The sequence below is a fragment of the Miscanthus floridulus genome, chromosome 7 (assembly GCF_019320115.1).
Source record: "Miscanthus floridulus cultivar M001 chromosome 7, ASM1932011v1, whole genome shotgun sequence".
NCBI lineage: Eukaryota > Viridiplantae > Streptophyta > Magnoliopsida > Poales > Poaceae > Miscanthus > Miscanthus floridulus.
This window is the reverse complement of record NC_089586.1, coordinates 36332658-36338657: the sequence shown is the minus strand read 5'-3', so window position 1 is coordinate 36338657 and position 6000 is coordinate 36332658.

Here is a 6000-nt window from a genome sequence, read left to right as displayed (position 1 = left end):
CAACTATGGATGGTATAGGCGGAGATTTAAAACTTTGAATACATAATTGATTGTAGCTATACACTACTGGATTCAGGTTCTTTGCCGAGTGCCTGAGGCACTCGGCAAAGGTCAAATTGCACTTGGCAAAGAACACACGACAAAAAGTTGATCGGCAAAGCCTTCTTTGTCGAGTGTCTTTTATCGGGCACTCGGCAAAGGCTTTGCCGAGAGCCCCGGGGGCGCTTGGCAAAGAAAAGCGACCGCCACGGCGCCGGCCCCGTTGACGGTCGCTCCGAGTGCCAACCCTGTAGACACTCGGTAAAGATTTTTATTTTTTTTAAAAAAATTCTTTGCCGAGTGCCCTCTATCCGGTCCTTGGCAAAGATGTTTTATTTTTTTCTAAAAATTCTTTGCCTGGTGCTCCTGGCCGGCGCTCGGCAAAGTTTAATTTTTTTTAAAAAAAAATTATTTGCCGAGTGCCCCATGGCCGGCACTCGGCAAAGTTTGAATTTTTTTAAAAAAAATCTTTACCGAGTACCATGGTCATGGCACTCGGCAAAGCTGGAAAAATGGTTTTCCGAGCGCCCATTTTTCCAGCTTTGCCGAGTGCTGTGACCATGGCACTCGGCAACGGGGTCCTTTGCCGAGTGCAACACTCGGCAAAGTGACCCAAAACGGCAATTTTTATTTTTTTTACATTCCATCATGACAAATAAATTCATACAAACATAAATCACATATATATCTCATCCATCACATATATATCTCATCCATCCACACATCCATCTGCACATATCACATCCATCATAATATATATCACATATACAATAATAAGTGCTCAAGTCCATCCAAATAAATCCACAAGTCCATCAAAGTCCACAAGTGCATCACAAGTATATCACAAGTCCATCACCAAGTGAACAACAAATGAAAAAAATACAACGTGCACTCATCTCGGCCACTGCGACTGTGGTGAAGGCCCAGCTCCATCATTCGGAGGTGCATGAGGTGGATTATTTGAACCACCGTCAGATGGAGACTACACAAAGGAGAAAAGATTGCATATGAGACAAGATTATTTGGATAGCTAATCTAGAAAGGTAGATGCCATACAAGCAAAGCACAAGCGAAAGTAAAAAACTTTCATACTCACAGGAGTAGCTGCAGCCGCAGGACGCGGAGGCGGAGGTGGAACCAACAGCCCAGCTGGCAGAGAGAAGCCCACACGTTGCCCAAGCCCTTGTAGTAACTCCGTAATGTCCGTCAGCCTCTGCGCCTAAGCCTGCCGCTCGGCCCGCTCGGCCTCCAGCTAGGCCACCATCCTCTGCTGCCCAGCCTCCAGCTCCTGACGTTGCCTCATTTCTTGTTCTAGCCGGGCCTACAATATTTCACTCCAATGTTTCAGTAATGCAAAGCTAATTAAGGTGTGTAAAGATCAATGTATGATGAGTAAAACAGGAATAACCTCGAGTGCGTCGACCCGGTGCTATGCAACGGTCGATCGTGTGCGAATGGCCGGGCTCTCGCTCGTGCTCCGTGCTCAGATCTAGGAGAGAGAGGGAGTAGAGGCCGTGTCGATGACGCCATCGCCAAGCCAGAACCGCCCATGCTTCTTACCTTGCCCTGCCCTCATGACGGCCTCTCCATCGAAGTCCTGGGTGCTCAGATCGTGGGCTGGCTCATGGAGCGACCTCGCCACCTCAGTGTACTCACTGATGCGGGAGTGGATGCTTGGGTTCGTGTATACCTCGGGCGGGTCCTTCAGGTTGAAGGAGACGTCGGACGTCGCCTTACCCTTGTGGGCCATACACCATGCCTAGAAGTCCGAGCAAGCCTGGCCACTATGTGACGCCGACTACGAGAAAGGCAGCACGATGATTAGAAATCAGGCAGAACTGAGAGTCACAATAGATAAATGAATTCGCGTACCCATGCTTGTTTGTATCCGATGAGGCTACGACTGCCTTGATGGTGTGCTGGACCTTGCATCTGCAAACGACGGTCCCGGGCATCCCTGTGCATCTTGAGGTACTCCTCCATGAACCACCTCTCCACCATCACCGTCCAGCACTCGGGATACGCTTGGCACCAGCAGGGAATCATCTACACGTCATCAAGTATTGGACATATAAGAAGATCAAATTAAACTAACTTAATCTCAGAACGAATCAATATTGATGTTCTTCATTTACCTCAAGGTACTGCTCACGGGTCAGTTGTATCTCTCTTGCGTCTTTCTTGGTTTTCCTCTCTCCAAGCTTTGACCCATAGTAGGTTACGATGGCCTGGATGCGCACCTCGTGATGCATGTCGATAACGAGTTTTTTACAGGCTTTGGTAGTCACCTGCTCCGTCCTGGCCTCAAATCCCTCCTCGCATCTGTAATAAGTTTGCATACAAAAGCGATGTATCCATTCATTATTTCAAGAAAAGTCCAATAAATTCAACGTATTGAGCTATGTTGTGCGAGGGAGACTTACCCAAAACTCTGCCTTCACCCGCGCCGCCTTGTTAGGGTACTCCGCATCGAGTGCGACGGTGTAGTGGTCAAACGAGTAGGCTGGCTTCGTCTTCGATGCCTACGTGACAATGCCGGGGAAGTGTTGTCTGCACAGAAGACCCAGGATGCCGTTGACTAGTTGTACGCTACCACCCGACACAACCACCCAGTTCCTACACAAGTGATTAAGAAAAAATATTAGTGTCGCATGTAGAGATGTCCTGGTTTGTAAGCATCGTACGTGACAACGTGCACGAAATCTTCTGAAATTTTTATCATAGCCTCCACATACGATATCACGACATCTCAACAAGTTTCATAATTTTTGGACTTCGTTTGATTTTTATAGAATTTAAAAACACTTCGCGCGCAAGTTCGCAGTCATGTTTCGTGAACAAGATATCCAAAATTTTGGGTCCATTTCTGGATACGGCCTCACACTACACTCAGTAACATGACTATCATTTTTTGAATCATTAAATTCCATTATTCGTACCACGTGCAGTTCAAATTTATATTTTTCGAAAAAATCAAGTAAACGAAATAAAGTAACTAAATATATCAAAAAGCCACAAAAAATCCCCAAATTCTAACAAGGAGTTCCTCGTACTTTAAAAGGGCTGCACAAAAAATTTGGAGGCCAAAAACAAAAAAAAACTTTACCGAGCGCTGGGGCATGGCACTCGACAAAGGGGTCTTTGCCGAGTGCCAAGAATAAAGCACTCGACAAAGGGGGTCTTTGCCGAGTGCTAAGAATAAGGCGCTCAGCAAAGAGGTTTTTTGAATTTTTTTAGAAATTTTCTCTTTGTCGAGTGCCTTCACAGGGACACTCGGCAAAGGTATTTCAAAAAAAATGTAATTTTTTTAATTCCTCCCTTTGCCGAGTGCCGAAGCTGTTAGGCACTCGGCAAAGACATTTCAAAAAAAATATTGAATCTTTGCCGAGCGCCGTGTCAGGGGCACTCGACAAAGTATTTTCCAAAAAAAAATCTTTGCTGAGTGCCTAACAGCAGGTACTCGGTAAAGAAGGACGTGGCCAAACACTGTTACGCGGGGCAGCCTATGCCGAGTGCCGCGCTTTTGCCGAGAGCCTAGCACTCGGCAAAGAAGTCCTTTGCCGAGTGCCCGGCACTCGACAAAGAATTTTTTGCCGAGTGCAATTATTTATCGAGTGCGGCACTCGGCAAAAAGGTCTTTGCGGAGTGCCCGATTTTTAACACTTGGCAAAACAGTTTGCACTCGACAAAAGCCCTATTTCCAGTAGTGATAGGTGAAAGCTTTGGCTGTGTGCTAGCTTGTTAAACAAATTCTTCTACCATTAATATAATGATCCGCGGATCTCAGGCATAATCGATTAAAAAAACAAAAAATGTGATGCAAATATTGGTATATTTTTTTTAAGAATTACATAATACAACGCAGACGTCCACAACACGCACGCACACTCACCCTTATAAATACACGTACGCAAACCCTACCTCTATGAGCACCTCCGAAGGACTGAGCCGACAGATCTTGAGATTCATGAAGTCACCACTGGCGTCTCGCTGTGGGGACGTCGCCTACCACTGAAAGTATAGTACCGTTAAATCCTGGAATAAATCCTGAAAAATACGAGCACCCATATCAAGTTGAGGACTTAAACCCGGATGGACAGGTTCCATAAAGAATAGATCAATTCACTGGTACATTTTTCTTTGACAAAAGTTAGAGAAGTTTAATTTAGAATTAGGAAGAGGGATTTGTTACCGTGCTTGGGAGAAACCACTGGTTCCTCGAATATTATTATTAGCCGTTGATCCTGCAAAAAATACTAATTAATTGTAACTAAGGGTATTTTAGTACTTTGATTTCAGTCATTAACTCTAATAATCAAAGAGTTGTTTTCTTCTCGGCAAACACGTGATCCGCTGCTCGTGCTTTTGCCCCATCCGTGCCGCCTGCCTACCCAAAGTTGCCGTCGCCCCACCTGGCCAAAGTTGTCCTTGCCTTCCTGGCCGGAGCCCGCTGCTAGAAGCGTGCCTCCGGTGCCACCCAGAGTTGTTGCCCATGCACCTGACCAAGGTTGTCGTCGCTTGCCTGTCTTCGTAGCCTGGCCGCATGCATGTCTCGATGCTACCATGAGGAGCATGCAGTGCGGTGTCATTTGGTCACCTGCACCTGGAGCTGAAGCTGGTTCACGTACTCAATGGCATGGCATCATCAAGCAGCATGGAGGCCTTGGCCTTGTGTCCGTCTGCACTTGCGAAACCATTTGCCAAATTAAAAGAAGGAAAAGAGGAAAATTAGCTTCTAAATTCAAATGGAAACGTTGAACCCACACAAGAACCAGGCAAGATGACACGAAAAGAGAGTCCTTGTAGTCGACGGTTTGCTCGATTTGGGTACGAGTCTGCACTGTAGAGCCTTCATCTTCTCCTTGATCCTGCTCCTCCTCCTTTGCACCAGGTTATGTCTCAGCTTTCAGAAGAGGTTGTGCACCTCGGCAGCGTGGTTTTCTTCTCGCCGCAACCTGCAATATAGGTGATGTTTAAATTCAAGGGGTAAAGTTTAGGATGTCACATCGAGTGTCACATCGAAGTGTCACATGGAAGGATTTGGATAGTAATAATAAAACAAATTACAGAAGTCCTCAGTAATCCGTGAGACGGATTTATTAAGCCCAATTAATCCATTATTAGCACATGTTACTATAGCGCCACATTGTCAAATCATAGACTAATTAGGCTTAAAAAATTCGTCTTGCAAAGTAGTCACAATATGTGCAATTAGTTATTTTTTAGTCTATATTTAATACTCCATGTATATGTTCAAACATCCGATGTGATATGGAGCAAACATTAGGGGGAGAAACTAAACAAGACCATAATATCTGACGACGACGACGACCCCAACGCATCCTGCAACAACCAAACAACAAGCCGAGCAAAGCCCTCGCAATAATGACAGAGCATCGCCGCCAGCCTGCGTCGATTTATATCGGCAACATCCCCTCAATTGTCTGGTGATGGGATCCTGAAGGCCTTCTATGAATGCTCATGTACCAATTTCAATCTATGTGTGTGGAAGTGGGCTAACGTGAAATTTAAACTACACATCAACTCACCTAAATACACATGGATTGAGGTGAATACATGAGTATCCAAACAACCTCGAATCATGGTGTATGCGGTTCACAGGATTGTGTGGGTCCGGTCAGTGCCATGACGAGGCGAAGAAGCTTGCTGATGGATGAAGGGTGATCAATCTAATTACAGCAAGCTCTCACTTGGAAAAGATGAAAGAGAAAAACAGAACCCTATGGAGTTAAGGCAAAGGTATTGCTAGGTTTTTTTGTTTTTGTCAGTCAAGACGCAATAGAGTGCATGATTAGATTTATGATAGATAGCTGTACTATTAAGAGGGGAACTTTAAAGTCTAGTCGGTTATGTAAGTGCCACTAGGTGTGAAATGACATTGCATATGCATTAGACCTAGTTGCGTGGTGAGATGCAAATGAAAACCCTTTGAAAATGTTT